We start from the raw sequence: 25,454 nt of genomic DNA on the forward strand, positions 1-25,454 counted from the left end.
ATATATATATATATATATATATATATATATATATATATATATATATATATATATGGTTATGCGAGACAACATTTCTTTTGCATACTTTTTTCATAAACAGTCAGTTTTTAAAGTTTTTTTTAAATTAATGAATTATTATTTCACCACTAGATGGTGCTAGGGATCCCCGAATGTCCCTTTAATAATGTCATTGTGTTATTTTTATTTTTAAGTGCTTGGTAAAAAGCATTGGTTCTTTCTATTCAAAACTAACATTATCCGGCTAACTAGCATGTAATTTCGCAACAAGAAAGGTGAAACGGGCTAAGCTATGTTAAGCTAAGCTAAGAAATGCTAAGATAACAAGGCGCAAAACTTATAAATGTAACTTAGTCTTCCATAGAATGATAACAAGACTGGCAGGCCAGAACTGAATCCTGACACATCCTGTCACAATTTCTCGAGCCGCACACCAAAATGCAGGAGAAAACTGTACATCCAATCTAACCAAGTTAACTAGACTCGCTTATTTGTCAAGTGCCTGCGAGTCTTGCTTTTTGACCTAATCACATTAGCATTAAACCCAACTTGATCTTGGTGTCAAGAGACAGAATTATGTGGATGTATATTACATTATAGGATCAAGGCACGGTATTGATTCAGACTTCCTCGCAATAAATCATGTAAATAAAACAACATGAATCCTCTCGAATGTTCCTCTGCGGCCTTGACTGGAAAAATGAGCTGCAAAGCCATTCATTCCGCCCACGTAATGGCGTCGGCTCCTATAATTTGCTTGATAACCTCCCGTGCCACCCCGGCAGTAGAACATCCCCCAGCGAGCCGGCGACGTATTGTAAACAACGGTGATTAAAGGCCGTTATCTCGCCTGCCGTTTGACACTTGTATATCTGAGTTTTAAGAAGACACGACTTGTCGGCCAATAAATCTCCGTCGTTCGACGAGGTGTTTACATTTAGATTCTCAGCTATCTGCTTTTGCAAACGATGTCAAACTTGATGTCAAAACATGTTTTTTTCCCTTCAGACTCCAGCTGGGATTTGGTGGATTGACTGTCAACAAAGCCCACAGGCGCCATCCGTTGCAAGTTGCAGCACGGGTTTATGCACCTTCTCAAAGATCATTTAACCTCTGTGTTATGTTGGAAATTAACCCATTCCAAATATTTTTAAAATGTAGAGAAAAATATATTTTTAATACGACCATTAAAAAAAAAATAATAATACACATATATATATATATATATATATATATATATATATATACACACACACATACAAAGATTGCTTGAGTTTCACCATGCTTATTTTTTAATCAACTTACCTGTTGAAAACTTGGGCTTTGTTTTTCTTAAAAGAATATTTTCTTTTAGTTTATTTTTTTTACTACTGTAGTTTTAGTATTAGTTTTTGTTTTATTTATTTATTTATTTATTTGTATTTATGTATTTATTGTGTGCAACATCACGGTAAGTATTGTGCAGTAAAAACTCAAGAATTTTATTTTTTCAAACATTTTTAAAAACAACCAACCAAAATTAAAATGTCAGTACTCCATTTGTCCACAAGTAGCACAAACCTGCTGATCAACTTTGAGATCTTGGCTAATTGATAGCTTGGTATAGGGGAGTAATGATGCACCAAAAATCCCACAGTTTGATACATACCTTGGTTTTGACGTCAAGGTTTGGTTCATTTAATATGACATGTAAAATAAAAATGCTGACATTAAGAATTGATTTGATTTTCTGCTTCTGCTCCATATGATAAACCATTCAAATTCAAGGCGATTTCTGGTCTGTAATGGCACGTTCCAACAGAGCGTGGACAAGAACCCTCTACTCACTTGATGTCCCGTTATGAAATTGAGCTAACGTGCCGTTTAATCAGCATATTATGACAACGTATATGTCATTGCCATTAGTTGCCCGTCACGTTGCATTAAACTCGCCATCCTCTACCTTCCGCGGCCTGACGCGTGTTCGTATCAATCAATCAAAAACTCCAGCGGCATCGATCCACTACCAGGAAATGGCGTTGATTCATCACCAACTCCAAGGACTGAGGACCCCGCCGGACCACCGAGACTCATGCATTGAATTGTCCTCGTAAACCCACCGGAGTGTGAGCGTGTTGAACTGCCTTTCTGTAATGGACTACCAGAGAACGCCACGCTAGCCGGGATTTCAACTTTAAAGATGAATAGAAATAGAAGTATTGATCGTTGCGCTCTCCAATGAGTGGAATCCATAGTCACGAGCACGGGAGCTAAATGCGTGGTGAGTCGGTGACCCACGCCTGGTTTTGTGCCCAGGGTACGAGAGTCGGTAAGAAAGGGGAACCTCTCGCAATGTATTTCTATCCTGGGATTTGTCGTGTAAACAGTGAGCAACACCACACGCATAAAAATTCATTTTGCTTTGACATTTGACATTCTATGTTTATGTTCCAGGGAGCTATACTGTTTTTTTTTAAAAATGTAATTCTATAGCTGAAAACTTTCTCTCTATGCATTTTGGACGGTTTTCAGCTTTTTTTGCTCTGATATTCTTTGGCAGTATCAGTGGTGGTTGTTGTTGTTGTTTACGCATTTACTGGCAGTCTGTCTTGAACAGCTTAGTTTCTTCACCCTTATTTTACACTTAACACTCTTTTTTTGTGTGGTTCTTCTGAGTCGTTTGAACTATTGCAGCATTGGCCTTGATATTTTATTAATTGGGGAATATTGGCTTTTTTGTTATGGATTATGCAACAGTTGTTGTTAACTCATTCACTCCCAGCCATTTTCACTGAAGCAATCCCCCTTCGCTCCCGGCTGCTTAACTGGATTTTGACTGATTGTGCAAGGCCCACAGAATATTGTGTTCTATTGCTAAAAAAAAAAAACATGGAATCTACCAAAAGAAAGATTAGTCTCTTCTTTAATCAGGAAAAAAAGTACATTTGTATGTGTTTCCGTTTTGCAGCAATTAGTATTAGAATATAGCTATATAGCTATGTTTCATCATTATTCACAAACCCGTTGAAAACACTGGCAAAATGAGCTTTTTGTAACATGGCCCTGGTTGATCTCTTATACTCTGTTGCCACTTGCTGGCCGTTTTTTTGTAACAACTACCATTACTTTAAGCGACCTCTTCATGTCAGAAGCTGCATCAAAGCCTTCTGTATGTTCTAGCAAAAAAAAAAAAAAAAATATATATATATATATATATATATATATAGATATATATATATAGAGAGAGAGAGAGAGAGAGCGAGAGAGAGAGATTTTATTTTTTTTATTGTATAAATACGTTTTTGGGAACGTGGCAATATTTAAAATAGAACGTGATTATACATTTTTGGGAGCAAATGAATTAAAGATGAGTTGACTCATTGACGAATGCACCAATACAGCTTTTTTTTATTATTATTATTATCTTTATTGCTAACCAAAACAGCAGCACTTATCGGAAGCAAGTAAAAGTGTGTTAGTCGGACCCTGCGTTATGTGATGATGGATATTTAACCGTGATTATGGCTCGAGTAGTATTTTATTGTTATAATCCTTTTTTTTTTTTCAACTCCACTTGACATTATTAACTCAGTCCTTCTCAAATAGGGGGGCACAGTACAATGCTAGGCAAGTACGTGTGACCTGGGGAACACACTTTTTTTTTGGGGGGGGGGGGGGGGCGTATAAGACTAAAGTGTAATTGCACATCCACTACAATTAAATAAAAATGTATCTAGACGACATTTAAACAAACAAATATGCATACATATAAAAAGCCTACCAGTTGACTGAAATTAAGCCATTTTTTCCCATATTGCACCCTTTAGGATTTGAATATTGAATTTGACTTTCCAATGCTGATCTGACTTTGATTAATTGCTCACGCCTACAATGAATTGACAAAAGAGAGACATAACAGCCAGTGAGGCGAGTTGAGCGTTAAGTGTACACGAGACCCTTTTTGTGGGTTGACATGATGATGGAGCGGGTCCAGATGAGACCTTCCTCCAGGGCATCGCCTCAGCCGGAGGAAGTTGTCACTGCGTTGCCTGTTAAAACGGAGGCGAGGCAAGGACTTTAAAACCGGGTCGGCGGGGGATACCCTCAGGCATGGAAGTAGTGTACCGGACGGACAAGCCTCGCTTTCAATGGAGCGCCTGCCAATTTGCCAGAGTCGGCTCGGGCGATTAACATTTGAACCACGCCACGTCCACACGAAACCAGAGCTTTTATAGCGTTCATTCGTTTTTATGTTCGTCCTCGCTACTATTTTAAAAATGACAAAACAGAATAACAAAATACTACTTTCGGCCTCTGTTGACTTAATATCTCTTGGGGGCCCCCTAGTGGCCACAGGGTGCTTAGTTCGCTTGTGCCTTGGACTGGCTCTGCATGGGGCTCAAACAGCAAAAAGACTAGAAGTCTAGTCACTGGTATGAGTGAGCCAAAGTCAACAGTGTTGTTTGGAGTCGATCCTCCTGGCAAACAAAACACTCGCAGCCGAGATAAGAAACACGGATGGAGTGCGCGATAATCCCGACCTTTTGTGTCGAGGACCGTGGCCTGATTGGCTGCAGTATGTCAACAACATGTTCGCCTTCACGCCGCTGCATTGCTTGTCTTTGGCGTCTTCTACCATCTGTTTACTTGGCACCCTCGCACAGAAGACGACTTTTTTTTTTTTTTTAACTTTAAATTACTCGTCCGTGAAATGGCGACAGCAGCTGTTGACGGATGACACGGTGCTATCATTAGCACGCGTGTCAAGAACACAAGCTTCGATAGCTTTATTAAAAACATTCGGAAGACGTTTTTGTGTTTATATGCGCAACGAATACAATTGATTGGATGTAAAATAAGTAATCATGGAAGTCCTTGTTTTTATGGCACCCCCACCTCACCACTAAAACACACATTGGAGTGACCCTTATAGGTAAAAAGAACTCGTGAAGTGCAACCAAACTTGTTAACTGCTTTTCAAATGAAACTAGAGCCATGTTGGCTCATATTCGTCCACCACCAATCTCTTCTCATCTCATCTCATCTCCCGGTGCCATCTTATTTGATAGACATGTTTACTCAAGTTTTAGATGGAATTCATTAGGCACAATTAAGTGTTTACTTGATCAGGGGGGTATAAAAAAAAAAAGGACGATGTGAAGTTATTTAGGGAAAAGAGATTATCAAAAGCTGCCAGGCCAGCAGGCTGCCTTTGGAGTGCGGCCCGCTCTGATCTAATATCTGCCAGCTCGTTATTTGTTAGTTAATGTCCAGGACAAGCGTAGAGTTATGGCTGCTCTTTAGCAGGAGGAACCCCCCTAGATGTTTTATTGCTAGATTGGCATATACTAGACTCAGATGCATTGAGATGAAGTGGAAAAAACTGCAAGAATTTGGAATGTGAAACTTGGGGTAGTATAATGCCTGAGCAAAACACAATGGTTATTGTTTTGTTTCTTTAGCAGGGAGCAGCACAATGTGCATTTGATTTGAAGCCTGAAAAAATAAAAATAAAAGAAAGAAAGCAGCATCAAAAACGATTCTAAGTACAATATTATAAAGTGATAATTGTATGATCTAAAAAAAGAGCATTGACATTTTTGTTGTTTTTATTTCAGGCAGGAACAGATTGATGGCATTTCCATTCATTTCAATGGGAAAAGATGATTTGAGATGTGGGTGTTCTGAGTTACAAGTGTGGCCAGGGACTCATTAAACTCTTATCTCAAGGCACCACTGTATATATTATATTTTAATAATCATGTCCGGGCTGCTCTGTACAATGCGACCAAGTCAAAAACAATAATGAAAAAAATCAAACTGAAATAATAAAATGATACATTTAAAAACAAATCAATAAATACTACAAATTCCGAGAATATAATAATAGAAGAGCAACTGTAGGAGTTTAGTGATTCATCAGTCTCCATTTTGGCTACAATATTATTAACACCATAAGAATGGATTGTATTGATTTGTGTCATCTCCAATTGGACAAAATGATTATTTGTATATTTCAATTGTTTTTCTCTAGATGAACAACACCACATTTGCCATTTCCAGTGGCATCAGCATCAGCATGTATCAACCCCCACCCCCACGCCCTTCCACACACAATGCAATGTTTGCAAGCTTGCGTAAACACACACACTCGCATACACACACACTCCAGTGAGCCAACTACAGCAGGCCATAACAACACCCAGCATGTGGAGGGGAAATAATTCAGCTTGTACTTGAATATGTGCACATCCGGGTAAAACTGTCGTGTTGTTGTAATTACAAACATGTAGCCAATCCACATCCAAGCCAAACGTGTTTACTGAAGCTCACACGTCTGACTTTTCCCCCTCTCTAAATTCTGCTGTTAGTGCTTTTCTTCTTCTTCTTCTTTAACCGAGGACAACAAACCCTGGAGAATTTTGCGCACATCTCAGCAAATGTGAGGAACTGACATCAGGGGGGTAATGAAGTGGCTGAAATAGGAGCGCAGTACGACCATGATGATGTTTTTATGGTGCATAATCTTCCTCGGGATGCTGTTTTTTTTTTTTTCATTCGCTTTATTTAGTTGTGACACATCTTTAGCGCTGCTGCCGATTTTTCTTGCTCCGGTGGACATTAAAGGCACGTGTGATTAACTTGAACAAATGCCATTGAACCAAGACATGGAGAACAATTTATTTATTTGTTGCGTCAAGGGGAGAGTTTGACGATCCATCGGCCTCACTCATGTGTCCTCATTCAGTCAGTAGAATGCTAAGCTAATTATGTAAATGTAAATAATTGGGCACCACGTTCAATCTACATGCACACATTTTGTTTATTCAGAGGTGGCCAAGCCAGGTCCAGAAAGTTAAAACCCACAGTTTGGCTTTAGCACCAGGTGCTAGCTAGCTAGCTCCTTAGCTAACTCCCCGAGTGCTTGTTTACCTGCTAGCCTGCCACAGTTTGGTTTTAGCCCCACGTTCTAGCTAGCTAGCTCCCCGGGGGCTTGTTTACCTGCTAGGGAGCTAGCTAGCTAGCACGAGGGGCTAAAGTCAAACTGTGGCAGGGTTTTTACTTTTCTGGACTATTTGTATCTGCTCCTGTTTATATGAAATTGTCTTTGAGAGTCCTGGAATCAAGGGCCAGTCTGAATAATTGGTGCCGTGACCTGGATACAGATACTTTTACTCTATGTGTCAGATCAAACAGTAGTGATTCCTTCTAGTACATCAAGGCTTGCATTAAATTGTAAACTCAATTCACAGGCAGCTGTTAGAATAAAATAACCGAGGTGGACTTTCACCCTTTAAAAAAGGGTCAGTCCAAACAATTGGTGCCATGACCCGGATATGGATACGTCAAAGGGCTGGTCCGATCAGTAGTGATTCCTTCAAATAACACAAGAGGGAGCTGTTACAGACAATTTAGGACCATCATAGGCTATTTTGACCAGTAGATAATAATAAATAGAAAAAGAAACGTAATAAAAGCACGCTTCATAGTACATAAATCAATAAATGTGTCATTTAAAGGCCTATTATGGTGTTCCGTGTGGCTGCGTAGCAGGATTACGCGGCATTAAGTGTGCAGCGCTGCAGGGATACATGTCACGTTAGGTTAGGCGCGAACGTGAAGCGCGTGGCTCGAGGTTGTCAGGCCCTGGCAAACATTTCATGAATTCTTTGCATGCGCGGCTGTGGCAGAAGCAGGAGGGTAAAACTCAAGAGAGCGCGCTGCCCTTCCAACTAGCCCTTCCAACTAACCCTCCCCCCTCCACACACACACACACACACACACACACACACACACACACACACACACTTCCCCTCCTTCCTCCATGCCCCCCCCCCCCCGAGGCCCACCCACTGTCACTGTCATTCAGGAAGCAAAGTCGGTGCTCCGCTTTGACATCTGCGCTCTTTTAAGCTGACTTCTTGGAAAATAGAGGATCATATAGGCAATGTCTTTATCACATTATAAATACAGTATAATGAAAATATGAGTATGTTCGTTTGTTGTTTCAAGCAGTTTTAGCTACGACGACCCAATTGGAATAACTTGGAGGCGGCTCTAATCAGGGAAAATTCAGATTCCCCCTTGATCAAGAGCGTCTCACCATCTAGTTGCCATGGCGACCGAGGAGTCCTACCAAGCGGAACAACGCTGTCACTCTAAATTACCAAAAGGAGGCTGATTATGAATCAAGGTGCTCGTGCGAGAGGAAGCGGCGCAGAGGCTGTGAGAACCCTGGTGGGCAGGGGCGGGGTAATCAAATCCTCTGATTGCCCCCCTCCTACGCCTCCTCACTTTTGAACTCTCTTTTGAACTCTGTTTTGCAGATCAGTTGAAAATCATGGAGAAAAACATTGTAAATTTGGAGGTGATAGACTAGTGAGAAAACAAACTTAGTTGATGAAGCGACAAACGAAACTTATTTTCACTCATGGTGACAGCACTTCATCACCGATCGACGGAATTACACTGCATTAGCATGATAGCATAAATGCCCAAGTAATTTTAACATACTTTTATATCAATGTTATTAAGCTAACTAGTCAATTGGATGGGTAGATATGAAAAAATTTAACATTTGTTGTCACATTTTTTGGGGTTCAATTCAAAAGTCCTTATTCTGCTCTTTCTGGTGTGCCATACGGATATATATTGAGACAGATGAGACAATTCCTCAGCAGTGATTGTAGTCATTCTTCAAAGAGGATAAAGAACATATGCCTATGAGTATTAAAGTTGTTACATTCTCTGTCGTATATCATTGCTGAAAGTGTTTTAACACCACGATCTATGGCCTTTCCCATTAAGTGTTAGCATTAGCAATAAGCTAGCAAACTTAACGGCCAAGCAATATGGTTGCTTTGAATACACAACATGTAATTGTCTTTCTTTTATATTCAGTTTGACATGAACTCATTCACTGCCATTGACGGCTATAAACGTCAAAAATTTATTTAAACTATTTTTATTAGCTTCACACTTTTTCCACTTTTGTTAAGAGTATGAAAACCTATAAAAAAATGTTATTATTATTATTATTATTGTACATTTAGAACAGATATGAAATTTGTGATTAATTGCAAGTTAACTAGTGAAGTCATGCAATTAATTACGATTAGAAACTTTAATCGCCTGACGCCCCAAATTTTCAATCTTTTCATCTTTTTTTTTTTTAATTCATTCACTGCCATTGATGTCAAAAATTAATTTTAACTTTTTCTATTAGTTTAACATTTTTTTCCCACTTTTGTTAACAAGTGTATGAAAGCAGAGATTTTTTTATTGTACATTTAGAACCAATTTTGTGATTAATCGTGAGTTATCTAGTGAAGTCATGCGATTAATAACAATTTAAAAAAATTAAAAATCGCCTCTTGCCCCAAATTTTTCATAATCTTTTTAAAAAATGAATTAATGGCAGTGAATGAGTTAAACTAACTGGGAATGTTAATCAACAGCTTTTAGACTTTTTATTTGTATTATTTTTAAGAATTGCCAACTAATGCTAATTGTCAAACTGCACTTTTCACCATGCAATGCTCAATAAAAACAAAACAAAAAACAACAACAACAACAAAAATAAAATGGCCAAATAGTTCCATAATATGTCCCATTTAGGGTAAAGCATTTTATTGGTTTTTATGTTTTATAGAGGTGAGCAGTTAATGGTTTTATTATGATACTGACATTTGGAAGAGATTAGTCGGACTGTCGGCGAGCTTCCAAAAGTGAACGTGTCAGGGGAGAAGACGACATCTAGTCACCCCAGCTCATTGGACGTCTTTAGAAGACCTGTCCCTCCTTCGCGGCGAGTGATGTGCGGTGACAGCTTGTGGGGCTCTTTCACGAACCCTGCCGTCTTCTTTACGGGAACCCACCTAACGACACCTGACACCTGACAAGCAGCATGAGGTCCCAACGGCGGACTGAGAGCGTCACGGCGCTCAGCGGCGGCCTCGAGGGCCCTCCGACTGAAGAACTCGATATAATCCCGGCGAGAAGAAGTGTCCGGCCCGACTAGCACTTGTCCGAGACAAAAGCCTCGGGAGTTTCGGTGTCACATCTGCCCACCTGATGTCCGGCTGAGCAGAAATGGCAAAGGGAGTATGCTGACAGTGCACTTGTCAGTCAGAGTCTTTGTCTGCGGCAACTTGTTAAGAGTTAAGATGGCGCCATTGTGGTTCCTTTGTTAACAGTACCTGTAACATTTTAATGGTTTTACACCTTTTGTAGACTCATTGTAAACTAATTTCACAGCTGTTAAAATAAAAAAATAAAAACCAGGGGAAACTTTAGCCAGTCTACATTGGTGTCATGACCCGGATACGGATAAGTAAAAGAGCCCGTGATTCCTCCCAGTACCACAGGAGGGAGCCCACTTTGAGAATCACCACTGTTAAGGCTAGACGAATACAGTAATAAGTGTGCTACAATAAAAATTTAGCTTTCCAAAAGTCTTTTTTTTTTTTTCCCCCAGCGAATGTTATGAACTGAAAGGTACAAAGAAATAAAACATGAAGCACAGGCACATATCATCACAAGAAGTCATTTTATATGAGTCCCATTTATCATTTCATGTGAGGCATGGAGAGGTTAAAGTGACCTGCCGATATCTTTGCGTGACGCTCTCATGACTCCCCCCGCCAGTCGCGTTATGTCGCTTCAACCGCAGGAGAAAGAGAGACGGGTGACTTTGTTCTTCAGCTTGTGATTGGCGACAGGCGCCAGTGAGATAAAGTGAATTGAGTGATGATAAAAGTGAGTGTTTTCTTTTTATTATTATTAATATTATTCACAGGTTTTGGGATGGACAAGGTCACTTTGCTCTTGAGAGCATTTGGAATTCCTGCACTGGCTGCTCTAGCGCAATAAAAAATGTTGGATGGAATAATACACACGGCGACGATTTAGCAGCCTGTTGTTAATTTTACTTTATTTCCTGCAAATAACATTTGGAGTAGTTTGTTTTAATTTCATTTTTTTAATTTGTTTTTTTTTTATAGCGTTTTTTTGTATTTTTTATTTTAATGCTTCATTTTAGTTAGTATTAGATTTTTTTTTAGAATTAGTATAATCAATAATTTATAAAAAAAAATAAAAATAAATTATGCTAACGCATACAGAAGGCTTTGATGCAGCCTCTGAACTGCAGAGAACGGGTGAAGAAATGGTAGTAATTACAAAAACGGCCAGCAGGTGACAGCAGAGTATAAGAGATCAACCAGTGCCATGTTGCAGAAAAGCTCTTTTCCCCACTATTTTAAACAGATTGGTGAATAATGATTAAACTAAGCTATATCCTAATGCTAATTGCTGCAAAACAGAAACAGATAAAAATATAATTTTTTTCCTGATGAAAGAGCCTTGCGAAGTCAAAAAGTCAAAATCTAGTAAAACAGCCGGGAGCGAAGGGGGTTGCTTCAGTGAAAATGGCTGGGAGTGAATGAATTAAATATAGAGTCCACCAAATTCACAAGAATAACACATTTCAACAATTATTATAGCCAAACAATATCCAAGAATCATTTTTGGCGGTCTCTGTTTTTGCTGTCACTATACATCTCTGTCCAGAACTTCGACATTGCACGTCATCCTTCTGCTCCCCCACTACTCAGCCCCTCCCTCCCATGTTCACCTTGCAGCTGCGCACGGAGTCACTTTATGAGGTAGCACATAAATTGTGTGTCCGCGTGCGAGTTTGCGTCAGCAGGGTTGTGTTTTTTTCCGGGGAGCGCTAGCGCTGTCCACCTGCTCCATCCGTGTGCCGGTTCATTCATCTGAGCCCCTTTAGGCAGGTGAGCTGTGGGGATCCATGAAGGTAATGCATCCTCATCAAGGCCACGCTCTCCAAGCCCAAAACATTGTTTGTTAATTACGGCAACTTTTGACTGGCCTGCTCATTTATCATTACTTCCTGCTGTAAAACCATGCGGTATGAAGTTAGGTAGTGTATGATACACCGACCTTCCCCTTCTGCCATTCAAGGGTAAAAAGTCTTTAGTGTCCCGCACTGTTCTTTATAAAACTGTATAAAATATTTTTTGGGGTAAACATGTTATTGTGAATGTAATTTAAATTCATTATCATACAATGTCCTATGTATTGTCAATGGTATGTAACTAAACACCACTTGCTAATCTAGCATTAGCATTTGTCTTTATTTTTGACATTTACTCAAACCAAAGTTTAATTTCAGGTGACATTGAGGGCTCTGTATAGTAAGACAGCTGCATCCGTAACAAAGGCATGGACGGCTAAGCTAATGTTAGCATGTGTCTTTATCCACAAATTTTACGATGACAAATCTGCTTGGCCTTTTTTAACAATTGGAGACTGAAGGAATTGCAGCCAATTGGAGACTGTGGAGTACACAATCAAGCAGCATCTAACAGCTAAGCTAACGTTAGCATGAGTGTTTAGCCTCAAATTTTACAGTGACGGATCTGTTTGACCAAACTCTTACACGGGCAACTCAGAGCAGCAAGGAAACAGAGAACCACAGCCAAATAGAGACTTTGAAGTACAACCATGTAGCATCTGAAGCTAAAGCACAGCTAAGCTAGCATTAGCATAACTGTTTAACCTCAGATTTTACAATCACAAATCAAAATTTTACTTAAGACGATGCTGAAGGCAACAGCCAAGTTTTGACTACGGTATATAGCATCCACAGCTAAGGCAGAGATAAGCTAAGGTTAGCATATGTCACTTCTAGCTAAGTTTTAGAGCTCTTACATTATTAAATGTAGCCTAAAGAATCAATAAACATGATGTAAAAAGTGATTATTTTTGTGATTGTGGGCAATATAAATTGATATCTATATTGTTGATACACAACATTAATCTGTTATATGTTCTACAGAGACAACAGGCGACACGACGGGAGGCGGGAAGTTAATCTACATAATATCCTGACAAGTTTCTTAGTCAACAAGAGTGTTCCGAATAAATTAACATAAACATTTCCCCCGAGGATCGTTCTAATCTAAGTATACTAGCATTTCCGGCTCCTGCTTAATGAATCATAGGAATTATAGTTGTTATTATAAATGGCAAGTCTTTGCAGGGCTATTAGTTTGTTTCTTTAGGGGTCTAATGGAAGACATGCTTCATTTGGGGTGAGGGTGGGGGGGCTGGCGGTCTTCGCCGCGTCCCCGCAGCAACACGAAATGAATTGCATTATTTCCAACAGCTGCCATTTTGCGATGATCTTATCAGCAGCGCGCCAACATAATGTGGCGGAGGAAGTTATTATTCCGCACCAGCCGCCTCACAAACCCGCCCCGCCCGCCGTAATAAGATTCATCGTTCCAAGCAGGTCGCCCGCCCGTTCGGCCGCCATCATCCTCGCGCTATTTTCCTCGCACATTCCTTGGTAATTACAAAAGATGGATTCCATCAGTAGATACATTCCCCAGTCGAGATTTATATTCAACAAGAGTTGCCCTTTAACTTTCATTTTAATGCCCGTGCTTTGTGCTTCATGAACTCCTTTCCGCCCTCCCGGCTAGTCAATGGAGTTGGCTTGGAAGTGAGGCCGACGGAAAATAACTCATTCAGTGTGTTGATTAAATTTAGGGGTGCTTCGAAAAGAGGTGTGTGAGGAGATTTCGGGGACAAACAATATTCCCTCCTCCGGGCTTCCTCGCAGTCATCACGGCACGGCTTTGTCCTCGTTGCAGCTGATGGAGAAGAAAACAAAGCGCATTCAAGTGCACCTTTAGCGCCGGGCATCACGCCGTCCTAATCAGGCCCGCACTCGACACCCCGCTTTGCCTTTCCGGCTTGTTTGTCGAGACGCGCAGTTGTAGGTTTCCACTTCCCACCAGTCCAATGGACTTCCTCTGGGAGATAATAGGCAACTGCGAAACCTCTCAGGTGAAAGTTGCTCACATTTCGAAACTTTTTTGTTGTTGACAGAAATACAGTGGCAATAATCAGCGTGAAGTCTCTTTTTGGAAGAATTGTACACTAGCTGCTGCTTGTTGTGACATGAGATGAGTTAACTGACACCATACAACACTCGTATCCATTTTTTTTGCTTGCAAGTCAATGCAAAGCTGAATAATGGCTTCCATGCCAAAAGTCAGGTGACTTGTATCTCAAGGCAACACTATATTCCCCATCAAAATAAATTAGAATGCCATTAACCTGTTCCACGGCCCAAAACAATGTGTATTGTTGGATGTGTGCCTTTAAGGGGCGTGGCCTTGTGACATGGCTGGTTTGTCTGCCTGTGAGCATCTGGATGAAGTTTTGGTCAACTGAAGCTTCCTATTCCTATATATTTTTTTCAATTCACTCGAGGCATTTAACTCATTCACACGCAGCCATTTTCACTGAAGCAATCCCCTTCGCTCATGGCTGTTTTACTGGATTTTGACAGCTTTTGCAAGGCCCACAGAATATTGTGTTGCTATAAAAACATGGAACCTACCAAAAGAAAAATTGGAGTCTCGTCTTACACCAGGAAAAAATATATTTCTATTTGTCTCCGTTTAGCAACAATTAGCATTAGAATATAGTTGAGTTCCATCGTTATTCACAAATATGTTTAAAACACTGGAGAAAAGAGCCTTTTTGCAACAAGGCCCTGGTTGATCTCTTATACTCTGCTGCCACCTTCTGGCCATTTTTAACTACCATTGATTTAAGCGTTCTCTTCAGTTCAGAGGCTGCATCAAAGCCTTCTGTATGCTCTAGCATAAAAAAAAACAAAAAACGTTTTTGGGACCATGTCAACGTTTTATACATTTTGGGGAGCAAATGAGTTAAAGAAAAATTACAACCAAAAAAGGACAAAAAATGTGATATGGTAGTACAATGTACAAAACAAAATAACGTATCACTGCTAAATTGTCACATTAATATTATATCCCACTTAACCTTCGGAATCCCCAATATTCCCCTTAAGAAGTCAAAATAAACTCTGTCGTCTCGTTTGTGGTTTAAAGCAGCCACTTGTGTCAAGAGTGCGAGGGCATTACGCCGTGATTAGTTTAATAAAACATGAGGAATCTGAATGAACACATTCTGAAAAGTGGCACGTCACCCATGCGTGTAGCACTAAAAGTGCTGATTAAAGTTGGCCTGTTTGGCATTTGAATAATGAACAAACACGGCACAGAAATGTCAGCCATTAACCTTTTAGCCCGTCGCCCCTTATTCTAAAGCCTTCGCCGATTTCTTATTTTCCACTTCATTAGCCCAACAAACACTGTAGCAAAAGAGTCACCGGCCAGGTATATCAAGGAAGTTTGAAGTGTACCATTTATAGGCTCCCCCTGCTGTCGTGGAGTGTAATTGATTTTTAAACCGATGCAAACAATGTCACTGAACAAAACTCCACTCTTGACTTATCCACTTATAGCTATTTTCACTGAAGCAACCCCCTTTGCTCCCGGCTGTTTTACTGGATTTTGACAGGCTTTGCAAGGTTCACAGAATATTCTGTTATATTGCTATAAAAACATGGAACCTACCAAAAGAAAGATTAGAGTTTCTTCTTTCATCAGGAAAAATATATAAGTTTCATCATTATTCACAAACCCGTTGAAAACACTGGCAAAAAGAGCTTGTTGCAACATGGCCCTGGTTGATCTCTTATACTCTGCTGCCACCTGCCGGCCGTTTCTTGTAATAATGACCTTTTCATGTCAGAAGCTGCATCAAAGCCTTCTGTATGTTCTAGCATAAAAAAACAAAACAAAAAAAACATATAAATATGTTTTTTGGAGTAAAGGACAAAGTATTTAAAAAACGTATTTATACGTTTTGGGGTTTTAATGAGTTTAAAAATGTTGGGTCAAAAAAGTCACCCAAATTGGGTGAAATAGCTAACCCAGTACTGGGTGACCGTGCCAATGTTGGGTTATTTATATCCATTGCCTTGGTTTGAGGACATGAGCCAGCATGTTGTTGATCCAACAAGGGCTTAAAGCTACCAATACTCATGAGCTAAAGCTACCAAGAAATGGGTTACCAGGTTATCAGTATAACTTTTATTCACTAACATTTTCTAAGTTGAAACAACTTTTCTCTGTCAGAAAAGGGTAGGTTAATGTTTGGTTTTCATAAGCATACAACAGGAGCGTGTGGTGCAAAGAGGATATTAGTTGCGGCTAACCATAATAGCGCGCTAAGAATAACATGCTAAGGCTGACAAATTACGCTCTTGGGTTGACAACAGAAGGCTTGAAGGAAAACCGTCAGATCTGGTGCAGGCGTTCAACATATGGTCGCAGTTTACAAACCGTGTGACGTTCCAACGTGGCGAGGTGTAAACTTTCCCTGAACAACAACAAAAAAGGCTGCCATCTGCGGGCTATATGATTGCTTCAAAGATGATTAAATTAGTCGCTCTCCTTCAAGATTCTCCCCTCCCGTGTTATTAGTCTTCCTCCAGCAAAATAATAAGAGCAGGAATCAAAGAGGAAGTTGAGGGGGGGTAGTTGGAGGAACTACTGCGACTACGCTTCTCGGGGGGATGTTTTATGTCAAAAATAATTGGGATATTGCCCTGCAAAATGGTGTACCCATTGTGTGGTTAGAAAGCAGTCAAGCCGCATGCTCTGTGGCTTCTTCTTCTGCTACTTAGACAGGCAGTGAGAAAACTGCCCTCTAAACTACACTGATTTTAGCAAGAGGGCAAAAAAATGTTTTAAACAATGTTCTTCATTCGTAAAGTTCAAGTCGTGCAACCCCTTAGTACAGAATTTACATTCAACATTTACATTCAGCTCCCAAAAACGTTTATAATATTGTCATGGTTCCAAAGACATATTTATACGTTTATTTTTTTATGCTATATAATACAGAATGCTTTGAGGCAGCCTCTGATCTGAAGAAGTAGCTGAATGCAATGGTAGTTACTAAAAAAAACAACCAGCAGGTAAAAGCAGAGTATAAAAGATCAACCTGAGCTATGTTAAAACAAGTGTTTTCAACAGATTTATGAATAATGATGAAATAATGCTAATTTCTGCAAAACGGAAACAGATACAAATATACTTTTTTTCTTGATGAAAGAAGAGACTCTAATTTTTCTTTTGGGAGGTTTCATGATTTTATAGTAATAGAATACAATATTCTGTGGGCCTTGCCAAATCAGTCAAAATCTAGTAAGTAAACCAGCCGGGAGCGAAGGTGGTTGCTTCAGTGAAAATGGCTAGGAGTTAATGAGTTAATATATTTACATTGCTACATGTAAATATTCTAAAAGTTTAAAGACCGGTTGAGTTGTGTTGCAACTCGAGCGGCGAATAGAATCATATCCTAAGCTGACCATGGATACTTCAGATGTCATTCACAATCAATAATGCTTTGACCAGAAAACAATGTTCCCTAAAAGTTTAAAGATTGGCTTGGAATATGTTACTGCTCAATGGCCGAATAGAAACATGCACTGATTTGCCCTCTGCTACTTCAGCTAACATTCAAAATCAATTGCGTTTTGACCAAAAACAATATTCCCTGAAAGTTTAAATATTGATTGATGTACGTTGTTGCTTGAGTGCTGACTAGAAACATGCACTGATCTGCCCACGGCGACTTTGGCCAAAATTCGAAATCAATATGGTTCCATCTTAAACAGAGAGCAATAATCCAAGAGTTCAAAGATCAGTTGAAACATTTTGCTGTTTGAGCGCCGAAAAGAAACGTGCTGATCTGACCTCTGACATCATTTAAAATCAATATGGATCTTGCTTTTACCAAGAACATTTCATGATCAATTGGAACGTGTTGCAGCTCAAGCGCCGAATAGAAACATGCCCTGATCTGACCTACGTTACTTTGGACATCATTCAAACTATTCTGATGCAAAATATCGATCTTCATTTTTCAAAGCATTGTGATAGTTCAGAGGTCAACTTGTGAACAGTTTCACTAGAACCAAGATTGTGTGAATACTTCAAGATCTGTTTTATTGCTGCTCGAGTTCTTGATTTGATCATCTTTTTTTTTTTTTCTCCGGTTAGAGTTATATCTTGAAGAAAAAGAAACTTGCTAATCACGGGATGTACTGTATACTGCAAGGAAACCCGGAGGTTATTTCTATTTTCATTTAAATCATTTTCTAATTTTGATGGCGCCGACCCTTTGAGGATTTAATTGCTATGAATATTAATGTGGATTAGCGGCAGCGGCTTTGCTTAAAAAGCAGCAGTTCTGGCTGTTGTTCTTAGATAAAGAAAATAGTTAATGGAGGGGACGGCAGGATGGGGGGGAATATGTTTTACTATGTGAAAAATGAAAGTGGCAAATGAATGAGGAGGAACTTTGTGTCGTTACTGCAGGGCAGCTCTGGAACACAGATAAAACTCACATTCTGACAGATACGTAGGCCTGCCGGTTTAAATGTCTTCATTGTTTGAGACAAGTTAATTGTTTTGCTTTTTTTTTTTGTGGATGACTAAAACACACAGCTGCATTTATTCTTTTTATGATGCACAATGCTCTTTTTTTTTGCCATTGCTTTTCTAGTTTCTTCTCAAAAATGTATACTTTCTGATAAAGTCATGACTTTGTTCCATAAAATTAGTACATTTTTCTTGACTAAGCATTTTTTTTTCGTAAAAACAATACAGTACTATTTTATCCTTATATTTCAATGCAATAACTATTATGTTTGTTTTTCTTATTCATTCAGAAAATGTTGGGATGTTTTCTGGAGTAAATTCTTGTATGTTTTTTTTTTTTCTTTCTGGAGAGCTCAGTATTGTTCATTTGGTAATTTTACCGATTTGACATGTCCTCATCATTGCTCTCTCTCTTTTTTTTATTGTATGTTGTCTTCTGTATCAATGGTTATACTGTATTTATAAAAATGTCGTTGGCAATACACACATAATACATTTTTGCAAAACTTTCATTCCGGTGAGGACTTCATCTCAAATAAGCCTTCAATCTGCGTTTATCAAGTTTTACGATATAGGCCTCAAAGGAAATTAAACGTAACCAAGCAAACGTCTCTCACTTTGTCTGTAGCAGCCCTAAAATAGCGAGCGACTCGGGTTTAGCCTCGCGTGGAGGTCAAGCGATCGTCTGCGTCCAAATTTCCATCGTTTGCGTGATGAAGTCTCCAATACACACACGGAGAAGAAGTCCTCTTACATTATAAAAGATGATCGACTTCACTCTTCTCCGGCCATCGTTTCGCGACGTGCGCTCGTAAATGATCCCAAACCAATAAAAACCATCATTACCACAAAGAACATTGGGCGCGGAATTCTTTTAGGGGGGACTTTATCGAAACGCGGCGGAGCGGAACAGCAAGAAAGAGTGATGCATGTGAAGTCGGGTCTGCGGCCTTAATGGAAACTATTACAAGAGGAGCCGTAAATGTCAAATCCAAGTTGGGTGACTTACTCACAGAGCGCTTGGACTTCCTTAAAACTCCACATAGCTCTTCATTTTGTTTATAGGGACAAACTGCAGTAAATAACAGCACACTATATATCCATACTAAAAAATCTTTCATCCCTACTTACAACATACAATAGTTGAAAATTACTTTGTGTTAACGAACCAAGTTAATATTTTTTTGGCTTTTGAAATAAACCTTGTGTTGATCAGTCACCAAGACAACACCATATCACATTTATCTTATGCATAACACCACCAATAGATGGGCAAACTTGTTACTTTGTTTTAATTAACCAATGTTGAGAACCTTGAAAATAAACTTTCACTTTCAATTTTTTCTTAATTCACTCCATAGTCATTACAATGGATTTAACATGTACTTTGTGTTAACAAACAAAGTGTGGACAACAGTAATAATAATAAAAATATATATGTGTTGTAATTCGCGGACTGTTGCTACTTTGTTTTACTAAACCAAGCGGTGCGGTGCCAGTGTTGTTAAATAAACCCTGTGTTTTGATCGCAAGTTACCAGGATAATATTTCTCTCACACGGTCAAGATTGGAGCCGACTGTTCTTACTTTGTGTTTATAAACCAAGTTCCAATAATCATGGGAAAACTTAGTTTATGTCTGAGCTGCATGAAGTAACTGCAATAATATCCTATCACAAATCACTCAGTGGTTCCCACTTCTGCTAAAAGCACATTGATAATTGGGCAAACTGTTGTTACTTTGTTTTATTAAACCAAGTGCAGACAAATTTGGAAAACAAATCTTGTGTTTCGTCCTAATTGCATCATTTATTATTACAATTAGTCAGTGATTCCCAACTCTACTCACAACTCAAAAATATTGGGGAGACTGTCATTACTTTGTGTTAATATCCCAAGCATATTTCCTTTCAATATACCAAGGATAGACTCAATTGATCAGTTATCCTTAATATCATACTAAAAATTATTTCACAATTCCCACCCCTACTCACAGCAACTGCATCAAGAAGGAACAACAAAATTGTTGTTACTTTGTTTTAATAAGACAAATGAAGACAACCTTGGAAAATGAATTTCATGACCACATCAAAATTATATTGTATCGCAAATTACTCTACAATTACCACCCCTGCTCATGAAGCTCTTTGTGAAGAATGGAACTGACTGCCCTTTCTTTGAGTTAATAAACCAAGTGCTAGCAACCTTGTAAAATGAATGTTTTAACTGCATTAGGTCATTACTCAGTGATTCCCACTCCCCTGCTAACAAGACATCAAGATTTGGGCAAACCGTTGTTACTTTGTTTTACCAAACAAACTGCAGACAACATTGAAAATGTGATGTTTTGTTTTGATTGATTGCATAGTCATTTGGGTAATATCATATAGCAAATTAGCGCACTTTCCGACCCCTAATCACGACATCAATGGAGCTGACCATTGTTACTGTGTGTTAATATACCAACTGCAGGTAATGTTATGTTTTAAAAGTTTTATTTTCACTGCACAGAGTCACAAACTCAGGTGTACAGTATAAAGTATTATTTCTTTCAAAATATCCCATAATTGCTGTATCGTAAAATTAGCGTTGCATTGTTGTACCACAAATGACTCCATGATTCCCACCCCGAGTGCACAACAGGGGATGAACCTTCATCTCCAGGCTGTTTTTCCCTTTGTGTCAGCATCTCTGCACACTACACAGAGAAGCAGCCAACTGTTCCCCAGATGCTGAGTCAGTGCGAGCTCCTAATTGGACGCTACCTCATTCTCGACACAAACGGCCGGCGTCGGTGCTTCAAGTGTTGCCTTGTCGCTTTGTTGACGAGCTTATCAGTGGAAGTGTGCCTTTCAAACGCGGCTCTCATCTTTCACTTTTGGTTTCTCTGAAGTACGCCACCATTGAAATCAGCAGATATCTTTGTGAAGTCCTGAGAAAAAGTGTGAGTGAGTGGAAAGTTGCAGGTTTTCCAGCTACGGCGGGCGAGACTTTTGTTGCACTGCGACAAACCAATTTCCTCAATCTATTGACTCATTATTGCGCTCGTTCGGGCCCCTTTAAGCACCGGCGCAACTCGTCGGAGGCTCTATTCAAAGTGGTGATATTACTTATCGAAATAAATCAATGGTCGCAATTGTCAAATTCCTCACCTGCCCGGCGACAAACGGAGACCGATCACAATACCGAGCAGATTTGTTGTTTGGAGGATCGAAATTGAAAGATTCTATTAAGTTGTGGGCGCCTCATCGGGTCTGAATGATAATCACATTTTGGGAGGCTTTCTCATGTGTGGTATCGACTCTGTGTTGCACTCAGCCCCGGGAAATTGAATTTGCTTCATTTCCTTTTCAGACATCTAATTCCTTTGTTACCAGAGCTAAACTTGCACACGTGATGGTGAGTGTGGCCTGACTAGTTCTGTGGAAACTTGAAATGGATTTGCACCTCTTCGAAGCAAGGTTATCAAGGAATCTGTTTCGGTAAATGTGTCATTGGGAATAAATAGGAAGTTTTTTTGTGGGACTTTATTGTTAAAAAATTGTGAATTATTGGTCATTAGGAATTTTTAGCAATTTGAACTGAATGAGCTGAATGTTTTAAATTTCAAATGTGAATTGGGTAATTTTTGGTTGAAAATGCTGAATTTGGGGGAAACTGTGATTTTTTTGGAATGAGAAAAATAATAGCCTACAAACCGTGAATTTTTGGAAGATGTTGAAATTGGAATTATGCGACTCGGATGAATAAGGTGGAAGTAGATGGATGTCAAAGTATTGATGGCGAAAAATGTGAATAACATTAGCATTCACAAAATTAATTGGTTGAACATTTTTAATTAAAACTAAAATATTCACAAAATAAAAGTGAAAATGCAAAAAAAATTTAAAAATCTAACTGAAACTACTTTTTTTGTACTACACGTACCAGCATTACTGTTTAGCAGTATAGGAGGAGGAAGGTTGAACATTCGTTATTCTAAATATGAACATCAGCTTTACAGATTCCACGTTGAGCCACACGCTCCTAAAACCACCCTAAACGCCAACATAAACTTCAGCTTGACAGGTGCCGCATGGTGGCATCAGCCAAAGCTAAGTGGCATCACATTATTTTTAGCCGAAAATAAACGAGGGCTCAACTGAAGCTGCGCTGCTTATTTGTTCAAGTGGACTTCCCACTTGAAGGTTTAGAGCGAGTGGTCCTGTCCTGTTGTATTTTTGCAGGGCCCAGCATTTGCCGTCTGATTAGTACTGTCAATAACGATCTCAGCGTGCATTTGAGGTGATCCCGCCAAGTCTTTAGTAGCACTTTGTTTTACATCTCTCCAAGGATGCACACAATCCATACTTGGAAAGAAGTACAGGCTTGCAACTTCCTGTGGATATACAGTCAATTGATTACGAGCTATAAAGCTTATTGACTTACTGTTTAAGGAAGGGGTGGCAAAAGAATGGCTTCGCTCTTTAATCCGGACCGCTAAGAATTCATTTTGCTGCTTTCCCCAGCCGTAGTTTTTTTGTCTTGAATTGTTTTCATTTATTTCATTAAATTATTTGTCAATTGATTCATTTTAAATAAGACAAAAAAATATTGAATAATAAGCTGTAATTGATTTCTAGACTTTGTGTTAAATATTCTATTATTACGGAATGAAAAAAAAGTATGTATGTGGAATGATGTAGACGAATATGGGATGATGTGGAATGATATGGGAAAACGTGGGTATATGTGGAATGTGAATGAATGAGGAAATTTATGTTGGACGTGAATATTTTTGGCATGTCATTAACAAGGTGAATTAAATGTGGTGAATGTTTTGGATTTCAAATGAACGATGATGAGAATGATCTGTTTTGGTGAATGTGTCATTGGGAATAAATAGGATGTTTTTTGTGGGACTTCATTGTTAAAAAAATTTGAATTATTGGTCAGTAGGAATTTTTAGCAAGTTGAACTGAATGAGCTGAATGTTTTAAATTTCAAATGTGAATTGGGTAATTTTTGGTTGAAAATGCTGAATTTGGGGGAAACTGATTTTTTTTTGAATGAGAAAAATAATAGCCTACAAACCGTGAATTTTTGAAAGATGTTAAATTTGGAATTATGCGACTCGGATGAATTAAGTGGAAGTAGATGGATGTCAAAGTATTGGGGGCGGAAGAAAAATGTGAATAACATTAGCATTCACAAAATTAATTGATTAATTAAAGTGATTCTAAACAAACACATTTAAAATGGTGATGAATTGATGAACAAAAAAAATTAACAATTTTACATACACATGTTTTAACCTCACATACAAATGGCCGTGGCCCATCTGTGCGTTCCATAAATGCAATGCAGCCCATTTAAGGACATTGTTTTTGTTGTTTTCCAGAAATACTACTTGGTGGTAATTGTGGAAAAATACCCCCTGTTGCTTTTCCTACAACCTCTTATCATTTGTCATTGTGCTTTCGGGCGATGGCTGCAAAGGCGACATTAATTGGGTCATACCTGAAATGCAGCGAGGGACTTGTGGTGGTGAAAGCCCGGCCTCCTGAGAGAGTGTGCTGAATTCCGATAAGCGCTCCCACCGCATGGATCTTCCATCTTATCTGCAACCAGAAATAGGAGCGGCAGATTGAATAATTTGGGGGATGGTTGAGGAGCAATAGCTCAAGTATACTATACATCGGCCCAAGAAATCCGAAAATGAAAATATTTTCTTTCCAAGTGAGCCGTGGAGAACAAAAGTGGGCTAACTCAGTTATTGTCATTTTACAGGACAGTAATGAAAGGTTTTAAGGCTGCCACTAAAGGTCAAGTACAATAGTGGACTAAGGCAAACAAATATCAAAATATAAAAATTGGAAGCTGAACTTTGATTTCAAACAGTATTCATCTAAAAGATAAGCGTTCGCATCTACATGATTGCAGGTTATAGTTTATCATGTTAGTATTTTAGCCAATCTCAAGCAATTGTTTAACTAGACCTTCTGAGAATTCCTATTTTTATTTAAGTTATGTTAATGACACATACAATTTCATCTGTCTTTTATTTTTAAATTAATTCATACGAAATTAATTCTGGATTTCTTGCTTTATCTTTGTTTGTTTTCATTCCATCATATTGATAGACGGTGTATTAGGCTACTAGCATTAGTCTCTAGTTGCTAACTAAATAGCTGCTAAAGGTGCCCTCCAGCCTTGTACATTTTGCATCTTTTACACTCCCACTCCAAGCACTTATTCGGAAGACAGACGACACAATTAAGGGCACACCCCTGAAGTATCGAATAAGCAGGAGGTGCGAGGGCGCTTCAGCCGCATGCAGCCGAATTGAGTCTTTTCTTTTCGGGACTCCCTCACAACTCCACCGGACCACCTGCTGTCAAATCTGATTTAGCGCGGGGAAAATATTTCTTCCTCAGGACCCCGGGCTTCAGGCCGGGGCGGCGTTTTGTGAAACGAAGTAGGCTGCCAAACTAAACGGGTTGTCATTTGCCCACGCGGCGTAGCTATTGATTTACTGCTGTTGGGTTCCTGGAGGGGGGGCTGTCGCCAAGGAAAAAAAAAAAAAACTACAAAAGAAAATCTGAAAGAGAAAGTGTCCTCCAGCCAAACCTCCAGGAGACTCCACCACAAAAAAATTGACACCAACAGGAGAGAGATAAAGGACAAAAAGAAATAACTACTTTACCATAATAAAAGGACTATGGCTAGCATTTAGCGATTTTCTTCTGTGGGACTTGTTTGAAAATCTTGTTTGAAAAGTTCATTAGATTAAGTCTCTTTTGAAGTGGTACTAAACAGCTTATACATTTCTTATATACATGAGTTAGGAAGCCTATTTTTGTACTACATGTCCACCTTAATACTTTCTAATCAAACTGCTACCCTTGCTACATATTAGCACACCATTTTTTTTTAGCATGTTGGCAAGTTATCAAGTTCCATTAGCCAGTTTAGTAAAAGGGCATGTGAAAAGGGCATGCAGTAAAATCCTCATCTCGTTGCCTGAGCACCTTCGGTACTTGGGTTGCTATCTTGCTAAACTGTAAGTTAGCACACCAACCGCTAGCATGCTAGCATTCTACGTATCTGTCTATCTAAG

General features: G+C 39.1%; 1 long non-coding RNA gene across 2 annotated transcripts in view; it reads right to left on the reverse strand.

Moving 5' to 3' along the window:
* Window positions 1-20,833: 20,833 nt before the first annotated feature.
* Window positions 20,834-25,454, reverse strand: part of LOC144057378 (uncharacterized) — a 24,755-nt gene continuing 20,134 nt past the window's right edge. For both annotated transcript variants that reach the window (XR_013295237.1, XR_013295236.1), the window contains 2 exons: window positions 23,855-23,955; window positions 20,834-21,287 (listed from right to left, as the gene is read on the reverse strand). This is a non-coding gene — a long non-coding RNA (uncharacterized LOC144057378). The remainder of the gene's footprint in view (window positions 21,288-23,854; window positions 23,956-25,454) is intronic.

Source organism: Vanacampus margaritifer, chromosome 9 (assembly GCF_051991255.1).
Source record: "Vanacampus margaritifer isolate UIUO_Vmar chromosome 9, RoL_Vmar_1.0, whole genome shotgun sequence".
In the NCBI taxonomy this organism is placed as follows: domain Eukaryota; kingdom Metazoa; phylum Chordata; class Actinopteri; order Syngnathiformes; family Syngnathidae; genus Vanacampus; species Vanacampus margaritifer.